General features: G+C 48.3%; 1 pseudogene; it reads right to left on the reverse strand.

The window, feature by feature from the left end:
• Window positions 1-377: 377 nt before the first annotated feature.
• Window positions 378-12,845, reverse strand: part of LOC147112474 (uncharacterized) — a 33,411-nt pseudogene continuing 20,943 nt past the window's right edge.

Genomic DNA, 12,845 nt, shown 5'->3' on the forward strand with positions numbered 1-12,845 from the left:
AGACAGAGACAGACAGAGACACAGACAGAGACACAGACAGACAGACACAGAGAGACAAGACACAGAGAGACAGACAGAGACACTGACAGAGACACAGACAGAGAGACAGACAGAGACACATATAGACACAGACAGAGAGACAGAGACAGACACAGACACAGACACACGGACAGACACAGACACAGAGACAGACACAGAGACACAGACAGAGACACAGACAGAGACACAGACAGAGACAGAGATAGAGACAGAGATAGAGACACAGACAGGGACACAGAGAGAGCCACAGAGAGAGAGACACACACAGAGACAGACAGAGACAGACAGACTGAGACACAGATAGACAGACACACACAGACAGAGGCAGACACAGTGAGTCAGACTCTGAGAGACAGACACAAAGAGACAGACACAGAGAGACAGAGACAGAGACAGACAGAGACAGACAGAGACAGACAGAGACACAGACAGACAGACACAGAGAGACAAGACACAGAGAGACAGACAGAGACACTGACAGAGACACAGACAGAGACACAGACAGAGACACATACAGAGAGACAGAGACGGAGACAGACACAGACACACGGACAGACACAGAGACACAGACAGGGACACAGACAGAGACACAGACAGAGACACAGACAGAGACAGAGATAGAGACAGAGATAGAGACACAGACAGAGACACAGAGAGAGACACAGAGCGAGTCACAGAGAGAGAGACAGAGACGGAGACAGACACAGACACACGGACAGACACAGGCACAGACACAGAGACAGACGCAGAGACACAGACTGAGACACAGACAGAGACAGAGATAGAGACAGAGATAGAGAGAGTCACAGAGAGAGAGACACACACAGAGACAGACAGAGACAGACAGACTGAGACACAGATAGACAGACACACACAGACAGAGGCAGACACAGAGAGTCAGACTCTGAGAGACAGACACAAAGAGATAGACACAGAGAGACAGACACAGAGAGACAGACACAGAGACAGACAGACAGACACAGACAGACACAGACAGACACAGACAGATAGACAGACACAGAGAGACAGACAGACACAGACAGAGACACAGACAGACACAGACAGGGACACAGACAGAGATAGGCACACAGACACAGAGACAGAGACAGAGACACCGACACAGACACACAGACAGAGACACATGGACAGAGACACACATACAGAGACAAACAGGCACAGACAGACAGAGACACAGACAGACAGGCAGACACACAGACAGACACACACACAGGCACAGACACAGACATGGGCACAGGCACAGACACAGGCACAGACACAGGCATACAGACACAGGCACACAGACAGACCTGGACAGACACGGACAGACACAGACAGACATGGACAGACACAAAGAGACATGGAGAAACAGACACAGACAAACAGTCACAAACACACAGACACAGAGAGACCGACATAGAGACAGAGACATAGACAAAGAGAGACAGTCACAGAGAGACAGAGACAGTGAGACAGAGACAGAGACACAGACAAAGACAGAGACAGAGACAGAGTCAGAGTCACAGATAGAGACAGAGACAGAGAGACAGACACAGACAGACACACAGACAGAGACAGATATAGACACAGACAGAGACAGACAGACACAGAGAGACAGACACACAGACAGACACACGGACATACAGACATACAGACAAAGAGAGACAGACACAGAGAGACAGACACTGAGAGACAGACACTGAGAGACAGACACTGAGAGACAGACACAGACAGAGACAGACAGAGACAGTCAGACACAGACAGACACAGACAGACAGGCACAGACAGACAGAGAGACAGACACAGAGAGACAAACACAGAGAGACAGACAGACACAGAGACAGACACAGAGACACTGACACAGACAGAGACACAGATAGTCACAGACACAGACAGACAAACACAGAGACACAGACAGACAGAGTCAGAGACAGACACAGACACAGATAGACACAGACACAGACAAACACAGACACAGACACAGATAGACACAGACACAGATAGACACAGACACACAGATAGACACAGATATATACGGACATATACGGACAGACATGGACAGACATGACATGGACAGACACGGACACACAGACACAGACACAGACACAGACACACAGACGCACAGACACAGACACACAGACACAGTCAGACACAGAGAGACAGGGACATAGTGACAGAGAGAAAGAGACAGAGACAGAGACACAGACAAAGACAGCGACAGAGTCAGAGTCACAGACAGAGACAGAGACAGAGAGACAGATGCAGACAGACACACAGGCAGAGACAGCTATAGACACAGACACAGACACAGACAGACACACAGACAGACACACGGACATACAAACACAGACAGACATACAGACACAGAGAGAATGACACAGAGAGACAGACACAGAGAGACAGACAGACACAGACAGACACAGACAGACACACAGACAGAGACAGACAGAGACACAGCGACACAGAGACAGACATAGAGACAGACAGACACAGAGAGACAGACACAGAAAGACAGAAACAGAGAGACAGACACAGAGAGACAGACACAGAGAGACAGACACAGAGAGACAGACGCAGAGAGACAGACGCAGACAGAGACGCAGACAGAGACGCAGACAGAGACAGAGACAGAGACACGGACAGAGACACAGACAGAGACACGGACAGAGACACGGACAGAGACACAGACACGGACTGACACGGACACACAGACAGACACAAAGACACAGATTCACAGACACAGACACACAGACACAAATACACAGACACAGAGAGAGAGACAGACACAGACAGACACACAGACACAGAGAGACAGACACAGAGAGACAGAGGCAGGGACACAGACAGAGACAGACACAGACAGGCAGAGACACAGACAGATACACAGACAGAGATGCAGACAGAGACACAGACAGAGACACAGACAGACACAGACAGACCGAGACACAGACAGAGATAGACAGAGATACAGACACACAGACAGAGACACACAGACAGAGACACACAGACAGACACATACAGACAGACACACACAGACACACAGACAGACACACACAGACAGACACAGAGAGACAGACACAGAGACAGACAGAGACACAGACAGACAGAGACACAGACAGACAGACACAGAGACACAGACAGACAGAGTCAGAGACAGACACAGACACAGATAGACACAGACTCAGACAGAGACAGACACAGATAGACACCGACACAGATAGACACAGACACAGATAGACACAGACACACAGACAGACACAGATATATACGGACATATATGGACAGACGCGGACAGACACAACATGGACAGATACGGACACACAGACACAGACACACAGACACAGACACACAGACACAGACAGACACAGAGAGACAGATACAGAGAGAAAGAGACAGAGACAGGGACAGAGACAGAGAGACAGACGCAGACAGACACACAGGCAGAGACAGATATAGACACAGACAGAGACACAGACAGACACGGACTGACATGAACACACAGACAGACACACAGACACAGAGTCACAGACAGAGTCACAGACACAGTGTCACAGACACGCAGACACAGGGAGAGACACAGACACAGACAGACACACAGACACAGAGAAACAGGCACAGAGAGACAAAGGCAGGGACACAGACACAGACAGAGACAGACACAGAGAGACAGACAGACACAGACAGAGACACAGGCAGACAGGCACACAGACAGACACAGGCACAGACAGAGACACAGACAGAGATAGATAGAGACACAGACACACTGACAGAGATAGACAGAGATACAGACACACAGACAGAGACACACAGACAGAGACACACAGACAGACACATACAGACAGACACACACAGACACACAGACAGACACACACAGACAGACACAGAGAGACAGACACAGAGACAGACAGAGACACAGACAGACAGAGACACAGACAGACAGACACAGAGACACAGACAGACAGAGTCAGAGACAGACACAGACACAGATAGACACAGACTCAGACAGAGACAGACACAGATAGACACCGACACAGATAGACACAGACACAGATAGACACAGACACACAGACAGACACAGATATATACGGACATATATGGACAGACGCGGACAGACACAACATGGACAGATACGGACACACAGACACAGACACACAGACACAGACACACAGACACAGACAGACACAGAGAGACAGATACAGAGAGAAAGAGACAGAGACAGGGACAGAGACAGAGAGACAGACGCAGACAGACACACAGGCAGAGACAGATATAGACACAGACAGAGACACAGACAGACACGGACTGACATGAACACACAGACAGACACACAGACACAGAGTCACAGACAGAGTCACAGACACAGTGTCACAGACACGCAGACACGGGAGAGACACAGACACAGACAGACACACAGACACAGAGAAACAGGCACAGAGAGACAAAGGCAGGGACACAGACACAGACAGAGACAGACACAGAGAGACAGACAGACACAGACAGAGACACAGGCAGACAGGCACACAGACAGACACAGGCACAGACAGAGACACAGACAGAGATAGATAGAGACACAGACACACTGACAGAGAGACAGACACAGAGAGACAGAGACAGAGACAGACAGAGACAGACAGAGACAGAGACAGACAGAGACACAGACAGACAGAGGCACAGACAGACAGACACAGAGAGACAAGACACAGAGAGACAAGACACAGAGAGACAGACAGAGACACTGACAGAGACACAGACAGAGACACAGACAGAGACACATACAGAGAGACAGAGACAGAGACAGACACAGAGACACAGACAGAGACACAGACAGAGACACAGACAGAGACAGAGATAGAGACAGAGATAAAAAAAACAGACAGAGACACAGAGAGAGTCACAGAGAGAGAGACACACACAGAGACAGACAGAGACAGACAGACTGAGACACAGATAGACAGACACACACAGACAGAGGCAGACACAAAGAGTCAGACTCTGAGAGACAGACACAAAGAGATAGACACAGAGAGACAGACACAGAGAGACAGACACAGAGACAGACAGACAGACACAGACAGACAGACACAGACAGACACAGACAGATAGACAGACAGACACAGACAGGGACACAGACAGAGATAGGCACACAGACACAGAGACAGAGACACCGACACAGACACACAGACACATGGACAGAGACACACATACAGAGACAAACAGGCACTGACAGACACAGACACAGACAGACACACTGACAGGCAGACACACAGACAGACACACACACAGGCACAGACACAGACATGGGCACAGACACAGACACAGGCATAGACACAGGCACACAGACACAGGCACACAGACAGACATGGACAGACATGGACAGACACGGACAGACATGGACAGAGACAGACCCTCACCAGATACAGACTAAGCGACCACCAACTGGCAATTGAAAAAGGAAGATACAAGAAATCCTGGCAACCTAAAGAAAGTAGAATATGTGATCACTGTCTGGCCGGCGAGGTTGAGACAGAGGTGCACTTCCTCCTAAAATGCGAAAAATTCAACAAGGCAAGAAACATATATTTTGACAAGCTCAGCCTTACAACCCCAGATTTCAAAGAATTGGATGACCTGTCAAAATTAAGAATAGTCCTGGGGAAGGAGACAGACCATATCTTGGTGTCCAATATGTAACAACATGTCACAACCTGAGGAACAGTGAGTGACTAACGAGCACACCCATAGCATATATACTCTAAAAATGTTTAAATTAATACCGAATGTACCCAACGACTGTTTTAAATTAATACTGAATGCACCCAACGAGGGCCAACGACTGTTTAAATTAATACTGTCTGTACCCAACGAGGGTCAAAAACGTTTGACACCTACAGAATGTTGGAAGCCTGTACTTTTTGTTATGTAAGCTTTGGCAATATGGTTCCCTGTAAACTTTCATGCCAATAAAGCATTTGAATTTGAATTTGAATTTGATTTGACAGACACAAGGAGACATGGAGAAACAGACACAGACAAACAGTCACAAACACACAGACACAGAGAGACTGACATAGAGACAGAGACATAGACAAAGAGAGACAGACACAGAGAGACAGAGACAGTGAGACAGAGACAGAGACAGAGACACAGACAAAGACAGAGACAGAGACAGAGTCAGAGTCACAGATAGAGACAGAGACAGAGAGACAGACGCAGACAGACACACAGACAGAGACAGATATAGACACAGACAGAGACAGACAGACACAGAGAGACAGACACACCGACAGACACACGGACATACAGACATAGACAGACATACAGACACAGAGAGACAGACACAGAGAGACAGACACTGAGAGACAGACACTGAGAGATAGACACTGAGAGACAGACACAGAGACACAGACAGACAGAGTCAGAGACAGACACAGACACAGATATACACAGACACAGACAGACACAGACACAGACACAGATAGACACAGACACAGATAGACACAGACACAGATAGACACAGACACACAGACAGACAGAGACACAGGCAGACACACAGACAGGCAGACACACAGACAGACACACACACAGGCACAGACACAGACAGAGGCACACAGACACAGGCACACAGACAGACCTGGACAGACACGGACAGACACGGACAGACATGGACAGACACAAGGAGACATGGAGAAACAGACACAGACAAACAGTCACAAACACACAGACACAGAGAGACCGACATAGAGACAGAGACATAGACAAAGAGAGACAGGCACAGAGAGACAGAGACAGTGAGACAGAGACAGAGACAGAGACACAGACAAAGACAGAGACAGAGACAGAGTCAGAGTCACAGATAGAGACAGAGACAGAGAGACAGACGCAGACAGACACACAGACAGAGACAGATATAGACACAGACAGAGACAGACAGACACAGAGAGACAGACACACAGACAGACACATGGACATACAGACATAGACAGACATACAGACACAGAGAGACAGACACAGAGAGACAGACACTGAGAGACAGACACTGAGAGATAGACACTGAGAGACAGACACAGAGACACAGACAGACAGAGTCAGAGACAGACACAGACACAGATATACACAGACACAGACAGACACAGACACAGATAGACACAGACACAGATAGACACAGACACAGATAGACACAGACACACAGACAGACACAGACATATACGGACAGACACGGACAGACACGACATGGACAGACACGGACACACAGACACAGACATACAGACACAGACGCACAGACACAGACACACAGACACAGACAGACACAGAGAGACAGAGACATAGAGACAGAGACAGAGACAGAGACACAGACAAAGACAGAGACAGAGTCAGAGTCACAGACAGAGACAGAGACAGAGAGACAGATGCAGACAGACACACAGGCAGAGACAGATATAGACACAGACACAGACAGACACACAGACAGACACACGGACATACAGACACAGAGAAACAGACACAGAGAGACAGACACAGAGAGACAGACAGACAGAGACAGACACAGACAGACACACAGACAGAGACAGGCAGAGACACAGCGACACAGAGACAGACATAGAGACAGACAGACACAGAGAGACAGACACAGAAAGACAGAAACAGAGAGACAGACACAGAGAGACAGACGCAGAGAGACAGATGCAGACAGAGATGCAGACAGATACACAGACAGAGACACGGACAGAGACACGGACAGAGACACAGACAGAGACATGGACAGAGACACAGGCACGGACTGACACAGACACTCAGACACACACAAAGACACAGATTCACAGACACAGACACACAGACACAAACACACGGACACAGAGAGAGGGACAGACACAGACAGACACACAGACACAGACATACAGACAGACAGAGAGACAGAGGCAGGGACACAGACACAGACAGAGACAGACACAGACACAGACAGACCGAGACACAGACAGAGATAGACAGAGACACAGACACACAGACAGAGACACACAGACAGACACATACAGACAGACAGACACACAGACAGACACACACAGACAGACACAGAGAGACAGACACAGAGACAGACAGACAGAGACACAGACAGACAGAGACACAGACAGAGAGACACAAAGACACAGACAGACAGTGTCAGAGACAGACACAGACACAGATAGACACAGACTCAGACAGACACAGACACAGATAGACACCGACACAGATAGACACAGACACAGATAGACACAGACACACAGACAGACACAGACATATACGGACATATACGGACAGACACGGACAGACACAACATGGACAGACACGAACACACAGACACAGACTAACAGACACAGACACACAGACACAGACAGGCACAGAGAGACACAGAGAGACAGACACAGAGAGAAAGAGACAGAGACACAGACAGAGACAGAGAGACAGACGCAGACAGACACACAGGCAGAGACAGATATAGACACAGACAGAGACACGGACAGAGACACGGACAGAGACACGGACAGAGACACAGACACAGACTGACACGGACACACAGACAGACTCAAAGACACAGATTCACAGACACAGACACAAACACACAGACACAGAGAGAGAGACAGACACAGACAGACACACAGACACAGAGAGACAGACACAGAGAGACAGAGGCAGGGACACAGACAGAGGCAGACACAGAGAGACAGACACAGACAGAGACACAGACAGAGACACAGACAGACACAGGCACAGACAGGGACACAGACAGAGCTAGATAGAGACACAGACACACTGACACAGACAGACACACAGACATACAGACAGAAACACACAGACAGAGACACACAGACAGAGACAGAGAGACAGACACAGAGAGACAGACACAGAGAGACAGACACAGAGACGGTCAGAGACACAGATAGAGACACAGACACACAGAGACACAGACAGACATGGAGAGACAGACACAGAGAGACAGACACAGAGAGACACAGAGAGACAGACAGACACAGACAGAGACACCGACAGACACAGACAGAGACACAGACAGAGATAGACACACAGACACAGACAGAGACAGAGACACAGACAGACACACAGACAGAGACACACAGACAGAGACACACAGACAGAGACACACAGACAGAGACAGACAGACAGAGACAGACACAGGCACAGACAGAGACACACAGACAGAGACAGACACAGACAGAGACACAGACAGACACAGACAGACACACAGACAGACACACGGACAGACAGACACACAGACAGACAAACACACGGACAGACACGGAAGCACAGACAGACACACAGACACAGACACAAACACACAGACACAGAGAGAGAGACAGACACAGACAGACATACAGACACAGAGTCAGACACAGAGAGACAGGCAGACACAGAGAGATTGACAGACACAGACCGAGTCACAGACAGACACAGACAGAGACACAGACAGAGATAGACACACAGACACAGACAGAGACAGAGACACCGACAGAGACACACAAACAGAGACACACACAGACAGAGACACACAGACAGAGACACACAGACAGAGACACACAGAGACAGACACAGACACAGATAGATACAGACACAGACACACACAGACACAGAGACACAGACAGAGACACAGACAGAGACACAGACAGACACAGACAGACCGAGACACAGACAGAGATAGACAGAGACACAGACACACAGACAGAGACACACAGACAGACACATACAGACAGACAGACACAGACAGACACACAGACAGACACACACAGACAGACACAGAGAGACAGACACAGAGACAGACAGACAGAGACACAGACAGACAGAGACACAGACAGAGAGACACAGAGACACAGACAGACAGAGTCAGACACAGACACAGATAGACACAGACTCAGACAGACACAGACACAGATAGACACCGACACAGATAGACACAGACACAGATAGACACAGGCACACAGACACAGGCACACAGACAGACCTGGACAGACATGGACAGACACAAACAGACATGGACAGAGACAGACCCTCACCAGATACAGACTAAGCGACCACCAACTGGCAATTGAAAAAGGAAGATACAAGAAATCCTGGCAACCTAAAGAAAATAGAATATGTGATCACTGTCTGGCCGGCGAGGTTGAGACAGAGGTGCACTTCCTCCTAAAATGCGAAAAATTCAACAAGACAAGAAACATATATTTTGACAAGCTCAGCCTTACAACCCCAGATTTCAAAGAATTGGATGACCTGTCAAAATTAAGAATAGTCCTGGGGGAGGGAGACAGACCATATCTTGGTGCCCAATATGTAACAACATGTCACAACCTGAGGAACAGTGAGTGACTAACGAGCACACCCATAGCATATATACTCTAAAAATGTTTAAATTAATACCGAATGTGCCCAACGACTGTTTTAAATTAATACTGAATGCACCCAACGAGGGTCAATGACTGTTTAAATTAATACTGTTTGTACCCAACGAGGGTCAAAAACGTTTGACACCTACAGAATGTTGGAAACCTGTACTTTTTGTTATGTAAGCTTTGGCAATATGGTTCCCTGTAAACTTTCATGCCAATAAAGCATTTGAATTTGAATTTGAATTTGATTTGACAGACACAAGGAGACATGGAGAAACAGACACAGACAAACAGTCACAAACACACAGACACAGAGAGACCGACATAGAGACAGAGACATAGACAAAGAGAGACAGACACAGAGAGACAGAGACAGTGAGACAGAGACAGAGACACAGACAAAGACAGAGACAGAGACAGAGTCAGAGTCACAGATAGAGACAGAGACAGAGAGACAGACGCAGACAGACACACAGACAGAGACAGATATAGACACAGACAGAGACAGACAGACACAGAGAGACAGACACACAGACAGACACACGGACATACAGACATAGACAGACATACAGACACAGGGAGACAGCCACAGAGAGACAGACACTGAGAGACAGACACTGAGAGATAGACACTGAGAGACAGACACAGAGACACAGACAGACAGAGTCAGAGACAGACACAGACACAGATATACACAGACACAGACAGACACAGACACAGACACAGATAGACACAGACACAGATAGACACAGACACAGATAGACACAGACACAGATAGACACAGACACACAGACAGACAGAGACACAGACAGGCAGACACACAGACAGACACACACACAGGCACAGACACAGACAGAGGCACACAGACACAGGCACACAGACAGGCCTGGACAGACATGGACAGACATGGACAGACATGGACAGACACAAGGAGACATGGAGAAACAGACACAGACAAACAGTCACAAACACACAGACACAGAGAGACCGACATAGAGACAGAGACATAGACAAAGAGAGACAGACACAGAGAGACAGAGACAGTGAGACAGAGACAGAGACAGAGACACAGACAAAGACAGAAACAGAGACAGAGTCAGAGTCACAGATAGAGACAGAGACAGAGAGACAGACGCAGACAGACACACAGACAGAGACAGATATAGACACAGACAGAGACAGACAGACACAGAGAGACAGACACACAGACAGACACACGGACATACAGACATAGACAGACATACAGACACAGGGAGACAGCCACAGAGAGACAGACACTGAGATACAGACACTGAGAGATAGACACTGAGAGACAGACACAGAGACACAGACAGACAGAGTCAGAGACAGACACAGACACAGACACAGATATATACAGACACAGACAGACACAGACACAGACACAGATAGACACAGACCCAGATAGACACAGACACAGATAGACACAGACACAGATAGACACAGACACACAGACAGACAGAGACACAGACAGGCAGACACACACACACACAGGCACAGACACAGGCACAGGCACAGGCACACAGACAGGCCTGGACAGACATGGACAGACACGGACAGACATGGACAGACACAAGGAGACATGGAGAAACAGACACAGACAAACAGTCACAAACACACAGACACAGAGAGACCGACATAGAGACAGAGGCATAGACAAAGAGAGACAGACACAGAGAGACAGAGACAGTGAGACAGAGACAGAGACAGAGATACAGACAAAGACAGAAACAGAGACAGAGTCAGAGTCACAGATAGAGACAGAGACAGAGAGACAGACGCAGACAGACACACAGACAGAGACAGATATAGACACAGACAGAGACAGACAGACACAGAGAGACAGACACACAGACAGACACACGGACATAGACAGACATACAGACACAGGGAGGCAGCCACAGAGAGACAGACACTGAGAGACAGACACTGAGAGATAGACACTGAGAGACAGACACAGAGACACAGACAGACAGAGTCAGAGACAGACACAGACACAGATATACACAGACACAGACAGACACAGACACAGACACAGATAGACACAGACACAGATAGACACAGACACAGATAGACACAGACACAGATAGACACAGACACACAGACAGACAGAGACACAGACAGGCAGACACACAGACAGACACACACACAGGCACAGACACAGACACAGGCACACAGACACAGGCACACAGACAGGCCTGGACAGACATGGACAGACATGGACAGACACAAGGAGACATGGAGAAACAGACACAGACAAACAGTCACAAACACACAGACACAGAGAGACCGACATAGAGACAGAGACATAGACAAAGAGAGACAGACACAGAGAGACAGAGACAGTGAGACAGAGACAGAGACACAGACAAAGACAGAAACAGAGACAGAGACAGATATAGACACAGACAGAGACAGACA

This window comes from Somniosus microcephalus, chromosome 9 (assembly GCF_052327205.1).
Source record: "Somniosus microcephalus isolate GS21.2 chromosome 9, FLI_Smic_1.0, whole genome shotgun sequence".
NCBI classification, from domain to species: Eukaryota; Metazoa; Chordata; class Chondrichthyes; order Squaliformes; family Somniosidae; genus Somniosus; species Somniosus microcephalus.